Source organism: Salmo salar, chromosome ssa01 (genome assembly GCF_905237065.1).
Source record: "Salmo salar chromosome ssa01, Ssal_v3.1, whole genome shotgun sequence".
NCBI lineage: Eukaryota > Metazoa > Chordata > Actinopteri > Salmoniformes > Salmonidae > Salmo > Salmo salar.
In genome coordinates, this window is record NC_059442.1 from 24668423 (window position 1) to 24680543 (window position 12121).

General features: G+C 42.9%; 1 pseudogene; it reads left to right on the forward strand.

Annotated features, from left to right (window-relative positions):
- Positions 1 to 5681: 5681 nt before the first annotated feature.
- Positions 5682 to 12121, forward strand: part of LOC106577490 (1-phosphatidylinositol 4,5-bisphosphate phosphodiesterase beta-2-like) — a 35658-nt pseudogene continuing 29218 nt past the window's right edge.

Genomic DNA, 12121 nt, shown 5'->3' on the forward strand with positions numbered 1-12121 from the left:
GATAAGCATAAGAAGCTCTGGGATATCCAAAGGCAAGTAGAGGAGAGCTGCTCTGCAAGAGTAATACCCTGATGACTAACACTGTCAACAGTATCAACAGTCACTCATCCTCCATAGCTGGCATTGAAATAATCCCCACTGGTAATGTAACTCTCAACTCCCTGGGACCCAAGATGTTGCCCGCTCAGCTTTGCATTGTCCAAGTAGTGGTAGCTGTGCTTGAGCTTCAAATACTGTACCATAATCCAGCTGGAGCTGTGAGATTTAGCAAACCATTGTTTTCAAACGGATGCCTTAGAAAAGAGGATAACAGGACATCTTTCATCTTTGCTAGAATCTCTGACTCAGGTGTGATGTTTTGAGAGTAGTGGGGATGACTAGGGCCAGGCCACACAGTCAGGAACAACTCCTGGCCCCAGTGATGACAGAGCAGCAACCGCTATCTCCTACAGGGTACTCCATCATGTAAACATTCTCCTGGGCGACTGGGTTTAGAGGTCAAAAGGTCACTAGCCCCTCCCCCTCTTCTTCATGGGCAGATATAGAAGAATAAGAACATCAGATGAGACTGTCAGATCCACTCCTTCATCAATATCCTGCTCCATTATTTTCATCCATAAGCATAGGGTCTTGTAAGCATTTTAATGGTAAGGTCTATTCGGCACATACATTTTTTGTTTTTGATTTGATTTTACCAACTGAAACATTCAAAACATGTCACTGCCGTGTTGTAGGGCCTATGGGGAAACAACTGTAGCAATATCCACTGTGTTCAAAGTTTCCTGCTACTTGTGCCTGCTGTTTTACAATAGTCCCAAGTGTTTACATTATGTTTGTTTACGTCTCAGTGTAACAGATACCCACCATGACAGGTTTTCAGTGCAGCACTACTCAGCTGAGGCTTACATTTCACTGTGATACAGTGTGATGGTCCAACCAGCAACGGAACCTCCCCACCACTCAGTGAAAAATAAGCCTTTCAAAGAGTGTTTGCTGGAAATAGTACCGACCCAGTATTATGTAATGCGTTCCTCTTTCCTTTGTGGACTGTAACTACAGAGCGTTCAATCAATACACCTCCCTCACATGCCGTTCAGTTCAAGTAGAAAGCATACATACATACAGGCTTGTTTTTTCCTCTCCAGAGTTCACCAGAAGTGAGTCAGAAGCAGGAATATGAAAGAAAGAGAGAGAGAGAAGGAGATATATCTGACTATGTGCTGTAGCAGACTGATAAACGATGGGCCTTGCCTCTGTTGAACACATCTTAGCCTGTTCATACCGTAAAAGTCACAGATTTGAGGCTCACATGAAGACATCGACAGTAAACTGACTGTCCTTTGAGCTGTAGGACAAAAAATTGCCTGGATTATCACAGGTTCTGAATTCAACTTGGTAGCTGGTTAAGAGTTGAATATGTCTACAACAAGCCCTTTGACTGGATAGTGATATAACATTGCTTATCTAATATATTTTACCAGGGGATAATCAGACTAGGCGATTTGAAAAAACAGCTTCTACAAAATTTGATTTATCAGAGTCCTGTATCAAAACTCCAAAACATCAACACAATTTCTTGACATAGTTTTTCATAAACGATTTCAGATCTCTCAAAATAAAATGTTTAATATGAAAGGTGTTATTATTAAGTTTCTTTGCACGAACCTTATTTAAACAAAATCTAAATGAAGAAGCATTTTACAAGGAAGTTTATTTGCCTCGTAATATATGCCTAGACCTAACATAGTCTTAATAAAAAGTGTTGAATTAGACTAAAAGTTCAATCAAGGCCAAAGGATGTTCAATATCTGCCCTACATACACGACCAAGTACTCAATACATTTACATGGTTATATGCACATACCTGAGCTTAACTCAATAATACAGGTTCCTCTATGCCAGCAATCCAGATGTATCCGTAAAAGGAAATATAGAGGACGAAATGCTATATAAATGCGTCCTGTTATCCAACAGCTCGGCCCATCAACGGTAGTGATAAATGGTTGTGTTATAGAATAACATTGGAGGCCTATAAGTAATGCGTAGTTTACATATCCTGCAAAGGCATATATCCTACCAGTTAAATACAGGTGTAAATTACCTTGGTGGAGCTGTCCAAAGGAAAGATGACTTACATCAATTAAGGCATACAGTAACAGAAAACGCATAGTATTTTAGGGGAAACAATATTTCTTTTAAGCAGTTTAAGTCTATAATTGTCAGTCATACACATTCAGATTATTGGTATATAAGATATCAATAAAATACGTGCATGAAGCCTGTGCAATTCTCGCAGCATCATCTGTTCTTTGATATCTCTTCCACGAAGACCACTGTCTGTCGGCTATCCGACCCCCTGCATAAGTCTGTCAAACACTCCTGGTTCGATTCCTGTTTAATGGCCTGGTTACTCTCCTTTACGCAAACCTTGTTGTCTCGTAGCGGAGGTGCGCTGCGGAACCTTTGTGGATGAAGGAGCAGCATCCGCCGCTGCTTGATCCGCATTGCCAGTAGTTAGTCGGTCCGTATCCTTCTCCCCTTTTTCATTATGCATGGTGTTGTGGGCTCCAGTGCGCAACGGGCTCCGATTGTCCTCAGCAGGCTGAGACGCCTGGTTATCTCTCCCCGCAGTGTTTGCTCTCTCCGCAGTTTGTGCGGCTTTGTGGCTTTGGGCAGACGTGTAGAGCCCTTTCGGTTGCGAATGCGCACTTTCTGATAAAACGCCGTCGGAGATGACGGCGGCGCTCTTGCTTCTGCCCTCCCAGTGAAATGCCTTGGTCTGAGACTTTACACCAAACCTGGTTTCATTGACAGATAAAATGTCTGTCTGTGTAGAGTTAGTGTCTGAGACGTTAGTGCTTGTGGATATGTTTGTTGAGATGTTAGCAGAGGCTGTGACCTCGTCGGGCACCCCTAGCTTCCCCGCTGGAGAGGATGCGCTCGTTGGCTTCCATATCAAGCTGTAGTAAATGGCTAGAATGATGGCTGCTAAGGACACAGACAATACATATGCGAAGACAGTGGCTAGTCTCACCCACTTTTTGTTCGTCTTCGCAGCCATTTTAGCCTTTTTATCCCCTGTATAAGTGGCAGGTTTGCCCCTCTCCATGTTGGGCATAAAGTCCCGCTCTCTCATATTGCCCCGATGTTTCCCTCGATGCTCCACCACCCCGTCCGTCTTGAAGATGTCTTGTTATCCACAATCCAAGAGAACACAGGAACCTATCCGGTCGAGTGAAGACGTAGAGCCTCAGGCTTACTGTGGACCATATGCGTTCTTGAACCGTTTACTGCTAAATATATTTTTGGTTAATTCATTTCATCCTAGAAGGCACTGCGGTTTGTCTCAGAAACCAAGTTCAGCATTGTGTTTCATCATGGACATCATGGATGAGGCAGGCAGCTCAGGGTCTCTTGTGAATTTCAGCATCCACCAGCAGAATCCCGGTCCCGTACGACCAATGTTTATTCCGACGGCATTTCCCAAGTAATCAGCTATACAGCGAATCCGCAGTAAAGGATTCGATGTCATTTAAAAAATCGATTAAGTAAAATCATACGGTACACAGCTGTCTTTACGGTAGCCTACAACAAATGAAGTGGTTGTCTCAGCTAAAAATATAGGAGAGGGGGCGGGTGAAGGTTCTTAAAGAGCCAGCAGCTATATGCAGTGGGCTGCATTAACTAATGAAACCGCACCAAACGCACAATTCACCCCAACACTAGAGTTAAAAAATACATATATGTTTGCGGATGGTGTAAATTGTCCAGACCGAGTAGCCTATGATTACGTCATGACATCAACGTGGAACTGGTACTAGGAATGAAGCAGTGTGTGTTGCTATGTAGAGTCTACACTGTATTTATGAGAATGAGGGATGGACAGCTTGAAGGGCAGTAACTGAAGGCTCAAGTTAAACGTCACCAATAGCAGTGGCAACGTTTGGTGCCGTGGCGCGCATGATTTCAGCCCCTTGTGATTTCAGCACCTTGGACAGTGGCGGATAACCTATATTTACGCGATAGGCCTACAGGTGCACATGGCAACAGCTTGACTGATTTATTTGCCTGCTATATGGTGACGGGGAGTGAGGGGTATGAGTGAAACACCGTTTTTCTTTTGATCCTGGCCCATCTATTCATTATATGAATCACATACAGGTACTTTTGACTGAGAAACTCTACAGTGTACATTTTTGATACTGTATGTTGTAGGTCTACCATACTGTATGCTTTTATTGCTGCATTGGAAATAATTTCTGCTGGCTTATCAAGTTTCCGCTTGAAAAGTGTGAATCATGTTCTTTTTATATAATTGGTAGATGGGCAACTTTGATGGGGTGGGGGGCAAACACATCTGAATTCGTTATGAGGGGCCACAGTAAAACATTTTAGTGACTCCCCCTCTTGACAGCAGAGATATAAATATTATTTTGTTTGCCATGGGGCATGGAGAAGATTTAGCAATTTTATAACAAATTTCATGTAATTCTACATGACATTTGCACATCCCTGATCTAATCTAATGGAAGTAAGATACATTATTATTACCACAAACACTTTTATCCTTATGTAACTTGGGTCCTCCGATCCCTATACAATTTGCCTATGGTATTACTTGCTGTTAAAATGAATATTACCCAAGTGACAGGGAGGGAGGAGTCAGGAGCAGAGGCCATGAATCAACATTAGTCAGTGCCCTCCCTGCCACATCTGGACATCTAACATGATGCAGTACATTTCATTTCTCATCTCCACAATACTAAATGCAAATTCAAATCAATATACCGGTAGATCAGCAATCTATCACAGATTGAACAAGCATCCTGGCTGTTGTCTCTCAATATTGTACAGTATGGCAGTCTACATTTGGGTACTGATTGTTATGTGAGGTATGCAGTGACATTTGCTTAAGTCTTGTAAAGCATGTGTCTGAGAAGAGGAAAAATATCAACAGACTTATTTATTGCTAAGGTCCATAGAACATCAGTCATTTATTTGCTAGTGACCAGGAGTGATCAAAATAAAATCTAATTGTAAACGGAATAATTCACATCATCAAACTTAAATTCAGAGTCACACTAGTTTAGTGAAGTTTCCTGACAGCCCCTTCCCCAAGTAAAATAATGTATTTGTCATGTCGTTCGTAGGATGAAGCGGACCAAAGTGCAGCGTGATTATCGTTCCACATTTTCTTTATTAAACTGTGAAACTATGAAATACATACAAATAAACTGAATGAACAACAAACCGTGACGAAGAGTTACAACATACACTTACTCAAAATCAATCTCCCACAAACCCAGGTGGGAAAAACACCTACTTAAGTATGATCTCCAATTAGAGACAACGATGACCAGCTGCCTCTAATTGGAGATCATCCCAAAGAAAGCCCAACATAGAAATACAAAACTAGAACATAACAACATAGAAAATCTAAACTATAAAAACCCCCTGTCACGACCTGACCCACTCTACCATAGAAAATAACAGCTTTCTATGGTCAGGACGTGAGAGTATTTTTTTGTATTGTTGGGCTCATTTGCTGTATCTGCATTACATCTCTTCAAGAGCACAGTGAGAGTACAGGTAGGGTAGAGCAGTCACTGGTCAGGGCCATGGTATAGAGGGGTCACCTCCACCAGTCACACAACAGGAGAGGAACAATAGGAACCAACACAATGGACAAGAGACGATATACCCTGGAGCCACCAGAGGTCAAACGCTACTTGGTCAAAGGAGGCGGGTTTACCAAATGGTCAGAGGTGAGTTGGCTATTCTTATAGTGCAGCAAAGTCCTGGAGAAAATATTCAGTTGAAAACAAGTTAATTAGTTCACTTTGAAGGAGAATCAGAGAAAGCTCTTTCTGAAATACATAATATGACATTTACAAGACTCCATTAATGTAAAACATCCATTGCAATTTACAAAGTGTTGCCTCTATAAATAATACAACTTGTCTGTCTTCAAGACCAATAGCCATAGTTCTGTGGCAAAGTAATTTGTGTAGAAGTTTGCAATATCTGAAAATGTCATTCTCTAATATCAGGAGTCAACCAAGACTGTGCCTGTCACCATGAAGATGGACCCTAAGGGCTAGTACAACCAGAAATTACTTGGAAATAATTGGTTTACAGTGAGTAAATACTGCCACATTATATTATCTGCCTGGTTGTTTAGTTGAACAGTTTAGATCCTTATGTGTTGAATCCAGACCAATAGAAATGTGTCCTGGCAGCTGTGCTGGCTGCTTCAGACTCCACAGCTCTGGAATGGGGTCCGTCAGGATGTGGGATGACTCAGCGCCCCAACCACTGTTACCACAATGTATGTTAACAGATGTGAATTGGATCTAGTTGTGAGATGGTTCAAAGCTCTGCATTGCGCGTCACAGTCCCAGCAGCCTCGTGAATTGTATTGATCACAGCTGATGTGGGTTTTACCAGCCTGCTGTTGCACTGCACAATGTTCACTGGGCTGACAGCTGCTTCTTTCTCTCTCTCTACTGTATTGCTCTCTCTTTTGCTCTTTTGCTTTCTACCTCTCTCCGTCTCGCTCCTCTCACAGCACCTTCTGTTCTGCAGTAGATCAGTCTGTTAACAATGTGTTCCATACAGAGGATTCAGGCAAGTAGTAGAAAGCATAATTCAATTTACTATGGGTGCTGCAGATGCCTACCTGTTCATACAATCATAACATACTAATTGTTCTATCATAGTCATTGGCTTGGGGTTTTATAATTCCCCATTTCTAGTAGACGGAGTTCCTGGATGTTGAGAACATATTAGGAAAATATACTAAACTTTCTTAAGTGAGTACCATTGTCTAAGAGGTGTACAGCTTCCACTGCTGCGTGATCCACTCAATAAAGCCAGTCTATCTGCTTTCCTGTCAAAACCTCTAAAGTGTGTGTTGTATAACTGAGAGGGAATGTGTATTGCAAAAGCAGCAATAAATGCAATGCAAGTGCACACACGCTGGCCACACACAGTGTTGGTGATGTGATTGCAGCTAAAGCGAGAGAGCCCAGCTTTGTGATTTCTATGTAGCAGATCAAGCTGTAGAGATGATTGAGTTTGACCGTTTGAACCTCTCCCACTGCTTGCACCCACCCTGAGCTGTCTCCATAGAGAGTGTCAGTGTGCAGCCATTTACTCCCTACGACTGAGGGAGGTCACAGCTATTCCCTGGGGAATAAACAACATCATCCCTATAACTGGTGTGCCATCGGATGACACTCTATCCTCTGTTCTGCTTTCAAAGAGATCAGTTGCTCCTCTATAAGCCACGGATACTGTATCAAAACAAACACTTGATCTGTTGAAGATGTAGTAGATCCCCAGTCTCTCATTTTTCTCTGCTCTTGTCTGGTCAGGCTTGAGTTCCCAGGCGTCATGTGTATGGAAAACAGACATCAGGATGTAGCAGGCCTCATTTCCCCCTCTACAAACATACATAGAGACGTACAGGATAGTAGAGGATGACAGGGAATACAAGAGAAACTACTTTTTTTACTGTGTGAAAGAAAGAGATCATAAAAACACAAACGAAATGCCTTGCCTACACAATAATCATCATTGTGATAACATAGGAATTACTTTTGGTCACTCATATTTGTTTTATTCATGTCTGTCCATTGTCATCAACAGCACCCTAAAGTCAGGAATGTCTTCAGCCTGAATTTTCCAAACAGCGACCATCTAGTAAAAACCCTGACTGTTGTCACAGGCCCTGACATGGTGAATTTGACTTACCACAGCTTCTTTGCTTACAAGGAGAATATGATACAGGTAATACCCAATACAATCCTTACGCCATTACATATTTTCATCACAGCAACATGACATAACCAGAGCTCATACTGCACATACTGTATGTAGCATAACTTCAAATCATTAAGTGTCCTAAACATGCATCGATAGGTATGTAAACCTCTAGAGCACATTTGCTTGTCAGCATCACCTAACCACCAACATTTGTTTATATTAGTTGCCAGATTCCAAACTGGCTCTGCAGCACTAACCTTGCCTCAGGTCAACCACTAATATGAGCCTTCATTTCCACCACAAAGCAGCCTCTGTCCTTGCACTCTTTATGAGTTTACGACTACAATATCCAGTTTTAATGAACTCTAATGAAAATAACAATTGGTTCTCTTCCTGAGGCACTGTGACTGATCATTTCTATGCCCTCTAGTGGTCAAAAACGAAACAGTTATTATCATGACAAGTAGTAAATCCAGACAGCAATTTCATGCGGTTGTGGTCTGATGTTATAGAACTGGGCTGCTGATATCCTGTCCATTGCTTACAACCCATCGAGGAACAATGCATGTCTTCATGGAGAAAATGTGAGTGGACAAGGACCAGTTTCACTTTATGTTGAATGTAAAAATGAAATGTAATAAAACGATGAACCTCTCCATCCTAGGTATGTCCGCATCTCCCTTCAGACCAATAAGGATGTTAAGATCCCTGTCAAAAAGTGAGTCACAGACAATTTTGTTTAATTTTTTGAACAGCTCCCACAACAGTTCAACATATTCAATCAATTTAAACTAGATTCATGCGTTGTCTTTATTTTCATCTTCAGTATTTACAAGATGTTTCTAGCCGATAAGAAGAGGGTGGAGAGTGCCCTGGCTTTTGCATCTGTATAGGGTGGCAGGTAGCCTTGTGGTTAAGAGCATTGGGCTGTAACAGCAATGTTGCTGGTTCGAATCCCCGAGCAGACTAGGTGAAAAATCTGTGCTCTGAACAAGGCACTTAACCCTAGTTGCTCTGGGGAAGAGTGTCTATTAAATGACAAAAACATGTAGTTCCAGTACTTATAGTCCTTTCTGAATGTGTATCATGAATTATTTCCAGTGGAATGTAATAATGTGAGAGGTAAATTGTGTTCTCTCAGGGTGACACTATGAAGCTGGACATCTTCCCTGAAGCTGCTTTCAAGCTCTTCCTGATGAGTCTTTGCCCCTGGCCTGAGATATATGACATATTCACATCCTAGTAAGTGAAATTCAAAATTGACTGAGCGGTGTGATTCTTACTAATTGGAGAATAAAGGCATGAGGCGATGCCAGGTGTAATTGTCATTATGTTCCCTCAACAGTTGTTCGGTTGGAGGGTCCAGCTCATGCAGTGGTTCCCTGGCTCAGGGTTTGTCGTGGTCAACGAGAAGCAGCGTGACCCCCGCCTCACTGAGGAGCTCTTCTCCCGTATTGGACCTGACCAGGTGAAGGCCCTCATCGAAAAGTATGAGCCCTGCTCCTCCAATGCCAACAGAGGAGAGATACACATAGATGCAGTCTGATTACTACAGACAGGACAGGAGAACTAACCGATCATCATTGACTGCACTTTATTCCCAATCATTACTGTATTTTCAATCCAGTGTTTTATAGAAGAGACATGTGTAACACTGCTATAATGTGCATGTGTCTTATTCTACAGGTCAGCTGTTCTATCTGACATCTGTGGTCATACTGGACAAACTGGCCAAGTGTCAGGACATGAGCCAACCGCTGCCACATTGCCTAATCAAGTCCAACACCGACCTGACAGGTCAGACGAGAACTGCCTTTAGACCTGATATCACACATTTCAACACGGCTATGGTAAACAAGGTTTATCAAAGTCTACTCAGAGCTATAAAAATGGAAAGGCATTTTCTTGTCAGTATATGTGAGCACAGAGATAGTAATAGAAGCAATAGAAAGTCTATGGATGAATGATAATTTATACAATCCTTTTTGGGTTATTTCATTAATTAAAATGACTGGAAATCGTATAGACTGTTGCTTTATGCCTTTGAGTGTCTCTAGAGTGTAATGGAACACATTTCTCCGTGACCCCTCCACAGCGGGACATTTCTCCGTGACCCCTCCACAGCGGGACATTTCCCCGTGACCCCTCCACAGCGGGACATTTCCCCGTGATCCCTCCACAGCGGGACATTTCCCCGTGACCCCTCCACAGCGGGACATTTCCCCGTGATCCCTCCACAGCGGGACATTTCCCCGTGACCCCTCCACAGCGGGACATTTCCCCGTGATCCCTCCACAGCAGGACATTTCCCCGTGATCCCTCCACAGCAGGACATTTCCCCGTGATCCCTCCACAGCGGGACATTTCCTTGTGATCCCTCCACAGCGGGACATTTTTCCGGCGTGTCGTCTCCGGAGATGTACTGCCAGTGTCTGCTGGCCGGCTGCCGTTGCCTGGAGCTGGACTGCTGGAAGGGAAAACCCCCGGATGAAGAACCCATCATCACCCACGGATTCACCATGACAACCGAGATCCTGTTGAAAGTCAGGTGTCAGTCAGTCCTCATCTCTCAGTGCCAGGCAGTGCAGTAGTGCTGTAGTAAACAAATTATTCACCCATTTTCAACGGAATATGCAACCTATGTTGGAGGATTCTAGCCCTAGTCCTAATGCTATATTGGACCTTAATGCTAGAGAATAGTCCTATTGATCCGATATGGTGTGTGCCAACACAAACAAAGCATCTAACTAATGTAGACCCATTGTCGACTGCTCTTGTAGTCCCCATAAACACATCCCTCATTCATTAAGACTCACAGACAACAGAGATAGTGTGTTACTAATGATAGAGAGTGTTACAACCGTAGTCCAGACCCCAGTGCCTACAGAAACAGTGTACCAGGAAGTGGCCCCTGCTTTACGTCTCATAGTGACAGCTTCCTTTGTGGCTCTGCCAGCAGGTGTCCATTGAGACACAATACAGAGTGTCATATTGGGCCTGGGCACTGGAGCATGTGTGCAGCACAGCAGCCTCTCCACTCCACTCCACACCACACCACACATCCCATGGCCCCTTCACTCAACACTGCCATTTAAGGGCACCCAGAGCTTCACTATAATTGGTACGCAGACCAAACCAAACGCCTCAGCATAGTTTACTGTCACGCACTGATTTCCTCCAGGCTTGATGATGTTTGGTCTGCCTCCAGCTCATTTAGGGAGTGAACGTTATTTATAATAAGGATTACATGGAGAAAATCGGACCTCTTTGAATTGAAAATGGATGGCCCTCCCTTCAGCAAAATATATTTGTAAAAAACAGGTGATCCTCCCTGATACCCAAAATAATAATTAAAAGATAAAGTGGATACAGAGAACATGTCTACCGTTTACCTTCACTTCTTATACAGACCAGAGCCTGGATATGCAGTTTTAGAAACTGTTCTTCATCCTGTCAGCATTACATGGCAACGCAGGGATTTTGATAGCGGGCCATTGACATATTATGCAAATCTATGTCATTTTACACATATTAGCAGAATATTTTTTAATACCACACAAATCACTGACATTTCAGGCTAAGAATGGACAGAGAGATAGACCTATGTGTTCATCTCATCATATTTCTCTAGTGCCAGTGTGTCTTGTTTGCAACGAATCTGTCACGCCTGCTCCCGCTCTCCCCCCATGGCGCTCGAGGGCGCCAGGCTCCCCAGCATTACGCACACCTGCCTTCCCCCGTCACGCGCATCAGAGATTATTAGACTCACCTGGACTCAATCACCTCTGTCATTACCTTCCCTATATCTGTCTGTTCCTCTGCTCTGTTCCCCGCTTCAGCACTGATTGTCATATGTTCTTGTTTACCCGTGTGTTGACGCTGTTCCTGTCTTGTTCCATGTCTGTTTCCGATTAAATGTTTGACTCCCCGTATTTGCTTCCCGACTCTCAGCACACTCGTTACAGAAACTGTCCCTGTTTGCAATGAGAGAAGGTCACAAGTGTTTCCTTAAAAGCTGTCTGGGTTTTAAAATCTTCTATTGTACAGAAAGTGAATAGCTTAATCAATTGATAGTGACAGAATTAGATTACTTCCCAAGCAAAGTAAATGTTTTGTCTCCCAGGCTATAGGTTGTAGCTCAGCCTCTGAATGTCAAAGAAACAAAATAATGATATCCTCATATGCATTGGAGTCACATCTTTCCCCGGTATTTTACAGCTTGTTTCTAGCATTGCTGACCAAAGTGCTGTTATAGATCACTTTATATAATCGGATCCGTTTTATTTTCCTCAAAATCTTAAGTTTACAAGGGGTAGGCCTGTGCTTTTTGCCATTTTCTTTAATAAAAGGTAGG